The following is a 12,226-nucleotide window of genomic DNA, read 5'->3' as shown; positions in this document are numbered from 1 at the left end:
CGCGGTGCCATTGGACTCATCTTTGGAGACTATTTCATTTTTTGATATCAGACGGTATGTCCGAGCAAACTAGTATGCCTCATACAATCTCTGCCCATACCGTCTATACTCTTTTAACCCCCTGGAATCTCGTCTGCGATCGCATCCAAGGGCGAAATCGCATCCAAACCCCTGAACTATCCGCACTGCCTCGTTTAGACATCCCAATTTTGAGACGCTTTGAAATAATTACTTATTTGACCCTTATGGTCAGAGGTCCATTTTGCCCTGCGTGCTTTTCCCATTTGTTTTTCATTTACGGCGTAGTAAAGCGTTTTTTACGTTTTCATTCGAAATGTAAATTTTATTTTCTGAGGTTTGAGTAGCTCAGACGGCGTGATCGCGCTTCTGTGTGAAACCGTCTGTACTCATCCAAATTCCTGGAATGCCATCTGCGAGAACGCACTGGGTCTATACCGTTTATATACATACAAAATTTGCTGGATACCAGGTCATCACGTATGAAAAAATATAATAGAAAATTCTAGCGCATTCGCTATAGGAAATTCTATTGGCATTCTATTACAATTCTATTGGAAACTCGATTTTTTTTCGCATATTCTATTGCCAAGATAGCCAAGTATGTGAGCTCAGACGGCATACCTGAAAAGCATGAAAGATAACCAATATACCGAATGATAGGACAACTTCACACGCGTTTTTTTATCGTCTGTGTTCTGTTCAGTTCACGTATGCCGTCTGTAGATTTACCATATGCGAAAAAAACACGGGAAAGCACAGACGGCATGGCGTCTACGCTCACTAACGTAATGCCGTCTACACTTTTGTGATTATGTGATCTTGTTGTATGCTGTCTGCGAAATTGCATTGAGAACATGTCGTCTGTGCCAAAATCGCACGCATGGACCAGAATACGAGATTCACTCGTTTGAATTCAATAGCTATTAATCTAGGAACAATTAAAACTACCAACAAAGCTATTGAAATTGGGCAAAAAAATATTTTGAGACGAACGTGTGGAAAATATACAAAAATCAAACAAACAGGTCTATGGTGAAGCTCGATACATATTTATCTTAAAAGGAGATGAAAATGGAGTTGAGAAACAAATATCAAATGTCACACAATTCAGCTATCGTCCTGAGATCTGCACACTTTACAAAAGTAATCTCCAGCTGGTATATTTGATGTGTTTATGTCCTGACACTCATAGTGGTGGCAAAATAAACACGCCTCGCACAATATTGCCTCCATATTAAGCATGCTCATAAAACAGTCATCGCAAAAATAGCCGTTTGTCTGTAGTGGAGATTTTAAAGCTTTCTGCAAAGATTTGAATGCGTTCTGGTAACAGTACGGCTATAACAGTTCAATTTCGGCGGTCATCAGTGGTTGAGGCAGCTGATCAGGATCCCATTCCAGTTCGCAAATTCATAATTTCCGCCCTGTCGATAACTCGGAGAGCAATATTTCACGAACTTTTTCTCTTTTCAGCACCCAATACAAGAGTATCTCTAATTGTTCCTTGAGTGATTTGTCAGTGAATGCATTTGATTGCATTCTCCTCCTTTTTGCCTTCGGAGAACAATCATCATCATCACCATCATCTTCATGGCCTTTCTGTTCCTCATTTGGATTTAGGATCTACGCATCGTCATCACTGTTGGTCATGCCAGTATGTTCACTCGAGGTCCTTCTATTGCTGCTACTACTACTATTATTATTAGTGCTACAGCTTCTACTAACAGAAGATTAGTCAGGTACTATATCCACTACTTCCTCGTTCTGATGAGTTGCAGATGACTCGAAATTACAATCATTTTTTAACATATCGCTAAGAGTTCTGGAGCTATATTCATCATCGAAAAGAGAAATCTGTAACAGAGTAATAATTTGTAAAATTGTAAATTTATCATTGTTGTTATAAATAAAGTAGATATACTGAATAATTGTTTATTATAAGACTGTTTTACAAATGAATCTTTCTCTTTACGTCTACTCTCGACTATTCTATGATCGCGACTATTCTCTCCATGTCATCAGCCTTGCTTACTCCGGGCAGCACTCTCCGGACTAGTACAAATGTATTTCCTAATCATCATAAACGAATGAATAGCAGGAATAAGAAGACTATGGGCATCACAAAATATTGTTGCAGATTTAATAATTGAGAAAGTGAATAATGCTTTGTTTTAGTAGTATTAACGATTTATTTCAAAGAACAATATAAAGATGACTGCTCTTGTCTGCAGTCTAGACTCAACTAACTCAACTCTGTACCTTCTAGTTGATACAACAGCGCTGAGCACTCTCTCTCCCCTACAGACCATAGGTAACACGCGCTAAACCACCTCAATACTTCCACCATTTAAGCGTGTTGCATACTCCGTAACACCCAGACTGGCACACATCATTCCGAAACGATCCTTTTTCAACGCTTTGGTAAAAATCAGCCTTTTGTGTCTCAGAAGATACATATTTAACAATTATCTCTTTAGCTTCAACTTTCTCTCGAATATAATGGTTGCGGATATCGATGTGTTTAGTGCGTTTGTGGAATTCTGCATTTTTAGCCAATCTTATTGCACTTTGATTATCAATAAAAATCACAGTGGGCTCAACACATGAATATCCCATATCACTCAACAATTTTCTTAGCCAAACTGCCTCTCGGGCCGCTGCTGATGCTGCTACATACTCGGACTCAGTAGTACTTAGTGTAACTAATTTTTGTCTTTGACTAGACCAAGTAACGGGATCGTTCGCGAGCTCAAACAAATACACTGTCGTTGACCTTCTCGTCCCCATGTCACCTGCGTAATCAGCATCAGAATAACCAACTAACTCAGACTTTCTTCCACCACCACAATACTCAATACCGTGTTTACTCGTACCAATCAAGTATGCAAATATTCGCTTTACTACTTGCCAGTGATCATCATTGTGATTATTGAGATATTTGCTAACAGAATTTACCGCAAATGCAATGTCGGGCCGCGACACGACAGCAAGAAACATTAATGACCCCACTGCTTCCCTGCACGGTACACTTTCAGACTTTTCTTCACCCTCAACTACAGGATACAATATCGTATGAGGGTCTGAAGGTACACTAACCGATTTTGCACTACTCATCCCAAATTTGTCAATCACTCTTCGTACATAGGCATTCTGATGCAAGAACACAGACTTTCTTGCTCTGTCACGCTCAATTTGCATACCCACAAACATACTTGAATCGCCAATAGTAATATTGAATGCGCTGTTCAGATGTTTGATTACAATTTCAATTATTTCTTGAGACTTTGATGCAATTAATCCGTCATCTACAAACAAGGCTAGATATACAACTGAACCATTGACTCTTCCTACAAAGATACATTTGTCTGCTTCGGTTTCTTTAAAATTAAACTCTTTCAGAAACTCACTGAACTTTTTGTTCCAACACCTTGGAGCTTGCTTAAGTCCATACAAGGATTTTTCTAGACAACACACGACATTTTTCTGCACACTTTCACTTGAACCATTGACACTGAGACCTTCAGGCACTTCCATGAAGATTTCCTCCTCCAGTCTACCATGCAGGAATGCCGTCTGTACGTCAAACTGAGCCAGCTCGAGATCCTCTGCAGCAACAATCGCAAGTAGTATCCTCAAGGAGTCGTGTCTCACGACTGGTGCGAAAGTTACCATGAAGTCCATTCCTTGCTTTTGCAAAAATCCACGAGCACACAGTCGTGCCTTGTACCTGTACACATTGCCTTGTGTGTCTCTCATCAACTTGAACACCCATTTAGAATCTATAACTCTCATATTAGGTTGCCGTTCAACTATTGACCAAGTTCCATTCTCTTGATGTGCTTTTAACTCATTTTCTATTGCCTCAATCCAATTACTAGCATCAGTGCTTCCCATAGCTTCTTCAAACGTGAGAGGTACACTGTATTCTGCTACATTGGATTCATAATGAGCAGGTCTTTGCAAGTTTTGACGATTCCTCTAGTTATGTCTGTCAACAACAGGTTGCGCCTGAACGACCAGTTCTTCCGGTACCTCTCCTCCTTGATCAACAGCCGGCTGCAGAACATCGTCCACGTTTGCTCCAACATCATTGTTCTCATTCACTGGTTCCTCTCGTCTGACCTTTGGTAGCAATAACTCGTCCTCTTCATCGTTTTCAATGTTGTCAACTGAAGTTGTCATTTTTCCGACTGTCTCATTGAACACCACGTTGCGTGTGACCGATACTTTCTTCGTCACTGGATCATAGACACGATAATTCGTCGAGTCACCATCGTATCCTACAAGCAGCAGCTTCTTATCTCTCGGGTCAAACTTTGCTGTGAACTGCTACGGTACATTAGCATACGCTTCAGACCCAAAGATACGCAAATGAGTCAAGTCAGGTTTCTTGCCCACCCAAAGCTCATAGGGTGTCACGTCGCCTCGTGCACTCGATGATCCCAATCTATTCATTAGATACACTGCTGTATTCGAAGCTTCAGCCCACAGAGTTAATGGAAGACTCTTTGCATGTATCATAGTCCTTGCGCTCTCGACAATCGTTCTGTTGTCACCCTCGGCTATGCCGTTTTGTTCTGGCGTGTACGATGCTGAGTACTCCCGCTGTATTCCTCGCGATTCAAGATAACTGTCCATGGCTTTGTTTCGAAACTCTCGTCCATTATCGGACCTCAACACTTTCATTGGTCTTCCAAATTTATTCTCAACCAATTTGTCAAACACTTTAAACTTTTCGTACACATCACTTTTGTGTTTCAGAAAATATATAGACCGAAAGCTGGTTGCATCGTCTTTGAATGTCAAGAAAAATCGTGAACCTCCTGAAGTTTCTACAGACATTGGTCCGCACACATCGGTGTGGAACACTTCACCAGGTGCTGTGGATGCTCGTGTACGCTCTTTCTCAAATTTAAGCCTGTGTGACTTATCAATTTGACAGGGCTCACAAAACACACTACGCTTGTCCGACAACTCAATTCCATCCACAAGACCTCTTTCCACCAGCTCATGCAATTTACGATCATTCACATGTCCGAGTCTTTCATGCCACTTTTGTAAATTTTCTTCTAACACATTTACTTGGACATCAACACGTATATTTCTCACTCTGAACAATAATCGGTAAATTTCATTCTCTTGCTTTAATGCACATGCTAACACTTTGTCACCATCACTCATTGTCACATGATTTTCCCGAAAAACAACTTCATAACCACGTGACGTGCATACTCCAACCGAAAAAAGATTTTTTTTTCATTTGTGGTACATAAAGAACATTCTCGATTCGTGATTGATTCCAAGCGCCATCAACGTATTTCTCAATCAAAACAGTTCCTTCACCAACAATTTGACACTGTTTGTTATCACCCAGAGAAATTGTCCCGCCATCTGTTGACTCTCGATAATCTGTAAGCCATTCACGATGATGTGTAATGCGTCTCGATGGTCCGCTGTCAGTAATCTAGACATGCGCTTTACCAGCGTTGAGCACTTCTTGTTTAACCGTGACCGGTGGTTCAGCTAGATTCCTTTTACCGACCTTGTCGGGTTCTCTCTTTGGCTTCTCAGCAATGAACGCACAATCAGACGACCACTGTGTTCCACTCTTGAAGGAATTTCGTTTGCTTTGGCCGTTCGTTTCCTGCTTCTTTGAACAATCTCTGACATAATGTCCCTTCTCTTTACACTTAAAACACTTGATGTTCCTGGCATCTCTTGGCTTTTCCGATTCATGTGATGTTTTCTTCTTTGCTTGCTCATTTTTCTTAAATGCTGCAAAAGCTCCAGGAACCTCATCATCCTGTGTTAATCGGGCCTCCTCACGAATAAGTCTTTCTTGTAAATTCTCAATTGTCTGTCGGGTTGGATCAACACTATCCCACGCTGTCTGGAACGTTGCGTACTTCGACGACAAACTCGCAAGCACTTTTGCCATTATTGTCGTGTCCGACACAGTGTCACCCACATCCAGCAAACCTGTAGCCATATTCTGTACTTTTGCAATATGTTGTACTATCGAGTCTCCAGGAGACATTCGATACTCGTGAAACTTCTGTGTTAACATTAATTTATTAGACGCAGACTTTTGTTCGTGAATTCGAGATAACTTGTCCCACATGTCCTTTGCTGTTACACACACTAATAACGATTCCAACTGCTCGTACTCGATGGACGAGGAAATCAGAAACATTGCACGTGCATTCTTTTATCCATAGTTTCTTTGCTTCACTACTCTCATTATCACCCGGCATTCTTCTTTCACCGATTAATATGTCCTGTATACCATGAGCGACCAACAAAGTATTTAGTTGGAACTTCCACCCTTGGAAATTCGTTCCATTGAATTTCTTGATGTTTCTCGCCGATATCTCGTCACCCGCCATTTTTAACGACTCTAACTGACTCTTGGAACAATGGCTGCCGCAGGATACAATAGGGTCACACGTGACGACCAGGATTTTTATTTCGATAAAAACCTCCTTACTTTCTCACAATGTTGCTCAGCTAGGGTACCTGGGCCCATAACCTATTGTTGCAGATTTAATAATTGAGAAAGTGAATAATGCTTTGTTTTAGTAGTATTAACGATTTATTTCAAAGAACAATATAAAGATGACTGCTCTTGTCTGCAGTCTAGACTCAACTAACTTAACTCTGTACCTCCTAGTTGATACAATAGCGCTGAGCGCTCTCTCTCCCCTACCGACCATAGGTAACACATGCTAAACCACCTCAATACAAAATGATGATGAAGATGAATGTTTTCAACATACCGGAAGTTGATACAGCTCGAGAAACTCACCAATTTCTCAAAAAGTTTCAATCTCAGATGTTGTTTACTCATTACCCTGCTTTGAAGACAAGGAAACATCTGGGGCTACTAATGTAGTAGATGGTGACATAATAGGTGATGGTGGTGATGTCGATGGAGCTGGTGTAGCTGGGGCCACGAACACTGATAGGGTGGATGACAGCATACGCTCCGTGGTGGGCACACTGTGTTCGTCATCCTCTGTCCTTTGGCTCTCTCCCTGCTTTGCCAAAGTAGCAGATGGCGACAGAATAGGTGGTGGTGGTGTTGATGGGTCTGATGTAGCTGGGGCCATGAGCACTGATGGGGTGGATGACACCTTACCCTCCGTGGTGGGCACACTGAGCTCGTCGTCATCTGCTGTCTGGCTCTCTCTCTCTCTCTGCTTTGCAGGAGAGGAAACATTTGAGGCTACCAATGTAGTAGATGACGACGGGGTAGGTGCTGGTGGATATTGGGCTGGTGAAGATTGGGCTGGTGGAGCTGGGGCCATGAGCACTGTTAGGGTGGATGACACCTTACCCTCTGTGGTGGGCACACTGAGCTCGTCGTCATCTGCCGTTTGGCTCTCTCTCTCTCTCTGCTTTGCAGGAGAGGAAACATTTGAGGCTACCAGTGTAGCAGATGACGACGGGGTAGGTGCTGGTGGATATTGGGGTGGTGAAGATCGGGCCGCTGGAGCTAGTGACGAATATCTCAGAATCTAAAACAGAAAGAAAAATTTTTGTCACCACCTTTTTTGTAGAGCCAATTGAGGGTTATAAAATGATGGGAAAAATTTTACAATCTCTCTTAGATTCCGAGATATGGATCAAAAACTGGCCAAAAGTCAAAATCGACTTAACCCGGTTTACCACTTCACTACTGAATTATTTCAATAATGAGCAACTTTACAAAAAATGTCAAAACACCTTCTTCGAGGGGAATTTTTGCAGCACAAAAAATGTATGTTTGAAACGCATCAATTTTACATGAAATGTTACACGACAGTTAATGCTGATTCCCTTCGGCAATCCACGAGACAATTCGAGGCCCTTCGGTCAACGGTCAGGACAACGCAAAGACGCTCAATACCCCCCAAAATTCAGTATCCATTCGTATTCCAACGAGTTCACATCAACTAACTAGTAGTCTCTCAACTAGTCCACAAGTATCAAGTAGAACTCAACGAGTAATTCAACGTGTAGTAATTCACCGAATAGTTATATTAACGAGTATTAATCAACATTATTAAGGTTCTATCGAGTTATAGTCAATTAGAGTTCAATATCGCAGTTAGAAAGCAGTGTATAATCACCGATGTGTTCTAGTAAATCAACGTACAGTAATCGTATTAATTCATCAAGTATATTCATCAATTAAATCCGAGAAGTTTAACAGCTTAGATTCAGTAAAATCACCGTTTATTAATTATCATTTATTAATCCAAAGACAATCAGTAATTCGATTTAAGTCATCTATCAACGTGTAAATATTGTATAATACGTTCAAGACGCGCGGTTAAAACCCGTGAATAAACGACAGTGAAATTTTAAGAAACTCTCCAATTTTATTAAGTGTTTTCCCGACATCAACTTAATCACACCTCCCACAACCACGGTAGAATCCAGATCCTCACCATACAATGCATTTTGACATTTTGTCGGAAAATGACTGGCTCTCCAGTTCAATGCTTCATTTCCAAACACGTGAAACTTTAATCACGAAGGTCTTACACTTACTGTGTAGAAGGAAAACGTCTTGGGTCTGTCTTTTTCTGGTGCTTTACACTGTAGACGCACACGAACTCCGCTTGGTACCAGTGAAGATCGCGACCGTACCCCTTAACATTGCGGTCAATCTTCACTCCATTTTGGACATTGTTGTCCAATGTTTTGGATACTCCAACTACAAAATTTTGCGCTGTGGCTTGCTTATAGTGCGCGATTTTAGCCAGCATTGTTTGGTGGTTTGAGCATTTATACCCTTCGAAGAGTATATTCGACATCTGGAAAAAATGGGAGTCGATTTATTTATCTGAAGTTGCAACCAGTTTAACTTCTCATAGCATTGCTACAATTCACTTTTCAATTATGTCTTACCTTCGCATCAAAATTGGAAGCACTAATTCTGATAGTCGAAAATAAGATAAGGGGCTTTAAAGACAACGAAAATGTAGATTTTTAGGTCCGAATTGCAACAACATATGCACACAAAATGCGATCGAGTAATTGAATGAAAATGATCGTCACTGGGGGCTACCACCGTGAGATTTTGTCACGATATAAAATTCCTGTAGAGGTCACGACATTCTATGGCCGCTAACGCTGTGTATTATACCACCGTATACTTGGCGAACAAATTACATATTTTTCAAAAATAATGAATGTAATAATTAGGAAATGATTTGGAAAAATTTAGAAACGCTTTTTCATAATTTGGAAACAAATAGTTATTCAGTAATTATTGAAAAACTGTAGAACCATATACTTGGCAAACATTGACCGAAAATAATGAAATTTCATTTTAATTGATGTAGAACAATTTGGAAATAATAGTGAGAATGTTTTTTTCATTTGGAAATGTAATATTGCATCGAAAATGAATAAAAAAGGAATAAAGGTATTATTGTTCAGGAATCACGTGACCGAGTCTTCCCCTTCCCCTCACTTGCCTCATTTACATATAAAAAAAGTGAGGTTATATCCCTCTTTTGAACCTGAATGTCCTCCTGTCACGTACCTTTCAACAATCTCCTGAAAATTATGAGTAAGCGGTTGAATGAAAAATTGACCACATTGAAAAACAAAATCACTGGACCCCTGATAAAACATGAAAGGATTTATAGAGAGGCAGACAGTGTCGGAGTGTTTCGTTGCTGAAATCTCTAAGCATCAGAAGCCCAAAGCCACCAGGAAACGAAAATCCATGGAGATGAAATACTAAAAAAAACCCTCTCAATTCCCTAAAATCAAAACTAAAAAAGCTGGCGAAATCTCCGAAAAATGAAGAGGAGGAAAATAATCAGCTGGGCAACAACAAATGGGTTCCAGATAACTGCCAGGAGACGTTCAAGCTCTCCAGTGGACGAAATGGGCTGCCACAAAAGTGCTCAGACAAAAAAGCCAGTCTTTCAGATTTTCGATTCCAGTTGCTCCTAGATCTTGTGTTGATCAGTCAAACAAAGGATTAGGTGACATACGCAACTATGGAGAGACTCCAAAATTATGGGTGCACTCCGGATTTTCTGATCATGACTCCTGACAATGTTCTTAGGAAATTAATTCATCCTGTTAGTTTTTATGAGGTGAAGAAAATTATTCAAACCTTCAGAAAAGTTTANATCAGCTGGGCAACAACAAATGGGTTCCAGATAACTGCCAGGAGACGTTCAAGCTCTCCAGTGGACGAAATGGGCTGCCACAAAAGTGCTCAGACAAAAAAGCCAGTCTTTCAGATTTTCGATTCCAGTTGCTCCTAGATCTTGTGTTGATCAGTCAAACAAAGGATTAGGTGACATACGCAACTATGGAGAGACTCCAAAATTATGGGTGCACTCCGGATTTTCTGATCATGACTCCTGACAATGTTCTTAGGAAATTAATTCATCCTGTTAGTTTTTATGAGGTGAAGAAAATTATTCAAACCTTCAGAAAAGTTTAGAAAAGTAATGAGCTATTTGATCATTGTGAATAGTTTTCTGAAACTGTTGGTTTTAAAGGGAAATGTTAAAAAAACCTTTTTTAAAGACGTGAAATTCTATACAAAAAATGTCACTTCTTGGTTTTGTTTTTAAGCTGTGTCTTTCATATATTTTAACAAAAGGAATGAAACACTAGCTTAGAACTCCTAAACCTATTTCTAATCCTGTTTAGATTTAACCTGTTAATTTTTATAAGATGAGGATTTTTTTTCAATAATTATTCTACAAATATTTCTGAAACTATTGGGTTTGAAGGAAAATGTAAAAAAAACATTATTTGAAATATTGACAAAAGGAAATATCGTCCTGTTTGGAAATGTTTTTGTTAACAAGATTTGATCCTAATTTTTTTCCAATTTTTTTCAGCCCGAAGTCCAGTATATTAAGAAAAAGTCCTCCTTTGAGACCGCAAAGGCGACATTCCAGACACAATCCGAGGACTTTGCTCTCTTCGAAAAGTCACCCTGATCGATCAAACCCAGAGTTAAGTTCGAGTCAACTCTTGGTTTATAGGGAAAACCCAGTGAAGGACGAAAAAAAGTCTGCGAAAGTTTCATGAACCCATAATGAACCCAGTGTTAACTCTGGGTTTAATTCATCAGGGCGGTCTCAAGGTGGGACACACCTGCATGCAAGTCCCCTGCATCTGCAATCGTTTGAATTTGGTGGAGAGACAGGCGAAGACACCAGAGGGAATAAGGACGCAATTGGTGGAGTGGCCCCCCTAAGGGTCGCTGGACTGAGATCAATTACCTGCTGGTTGGTTTCGGTTAGGAGATCTGTCTCCTTGAGCATCCTCAATGTGGACAGCGTCCCAGAAAAAATCTTTTGCTCTTTTCCCCTGATAACACAAAATAATTGGGACGACGCTAGGAAAAAATGTCGAACGCACAAATTGTCGAATGAGAATGCGAAGGTGCCGCCATCTGGCGGCGATGCACTGAAATGTTGTAGGATGGTAAAAAAGGGTTTTAAAGTAAAACAAGCAGAGGTAGAAGCCTATTCTACCGAAGCTTTTTTACTGTCGCTTTTTGTGATACTACTTTCTCTCGTTTTTAATTTCTACCAATTCCATTGGTAGTATGCTTCCGAATGGATCCGTAGTTATTCCATTCCAAAATCCAATTCCACTTCTGTGATGGATCGAACTCCCTTGAACACATTACATTTTCAATTAGGACCGTATAAGTTAACTCAGCATGGACCTGATGTAGTTCCCCGGATCAGGTCGGAGCTAGGATCTCCGTATAAGATCCCACACGGGTGTCCGGTTCAGGGCCTGTCTTGACCACGCGTTACATTCATGATCAGGATCATATAATTCAATAACCAGACACCAACCTGATATGAATGATGAATTTGACAGCGTTAATAGAAGTCTAAACCACTTCACAGTCGAAAATAGGAATCTGATCTCAAAAAAAGAGAAAAATTGAAATATCTCGAAAACTTTCAATTGAATGGTACCTATATTTTGATTTGCATCGATAGCCACCACTCAGACGAAAATTTTGAGAGCAAGCAGAATGCATTTGGTCCAGTAGTTTTTGAGATATTAAAGGAAGAATTTTCGATTATAAAGTTAAATATCTCATGAACTACTGGGCCGATTTCGCCCACCGACAATACCAGCCTTCGTTACCAACGGCGCTATAATCATACAAAGTTTGAAGTTTTTATCTCAATTATTTTTTGAGTTATCGTGGATA

At 40.2% G+C, this 12,226-nt stretch overlaps 1 long non-coding RNA gene and 1 pseudogene across 1 annotated transcript; one reads left to right on the top strand and one right to left on the bottom strand.

Annotated features, from left to right (window-relative positions):
- Positions 1-1,178: 1,178 nt before the first annotated feature.
- LOC107043432 lies at positions 1,179-9,031 on the bottom strand. The gene is made up of 3 exons (XR_003783134.1): positions 8,917-9,031; positions 8,557-8,822; positions 1,179-1,875 (listed from the first exon to the last, which is right to left on the bottom strand). It is a non-coding gene; the product is annotated as an uncharacterized LOC107043432 (long non-coding RNA).
- A 991-nt stretch (positions 9,032-10,022) lies between these two features.
- LOC114841486 lies at positions 10,023-11,375 on the top strand (annotated as a pseudogene).
- The last annotated feature ends 851 nt before the right edge of the window (positions 11,376-12,226 follow it).

Source organism: Diachasma alloeum, unplaced genomic scaffold (assembly GCF_001412515.2).
Source record: "Diachasma alloeum isolate Michigan unplaced genomic scaffold, Dall2.0 Dall_scaffold_00572, whole genome shotgun sequence".
NCBI lineage: Eukaryota > Metazoa > Arthropoda > Insecta > Hymenoptera > Braconidae > Diachasma > Diachasma alloeum.
Note: the sequence above shows the minus strand (reverse complement) of the source record. Positions and strands in the feature narration are given on the sequence as shown.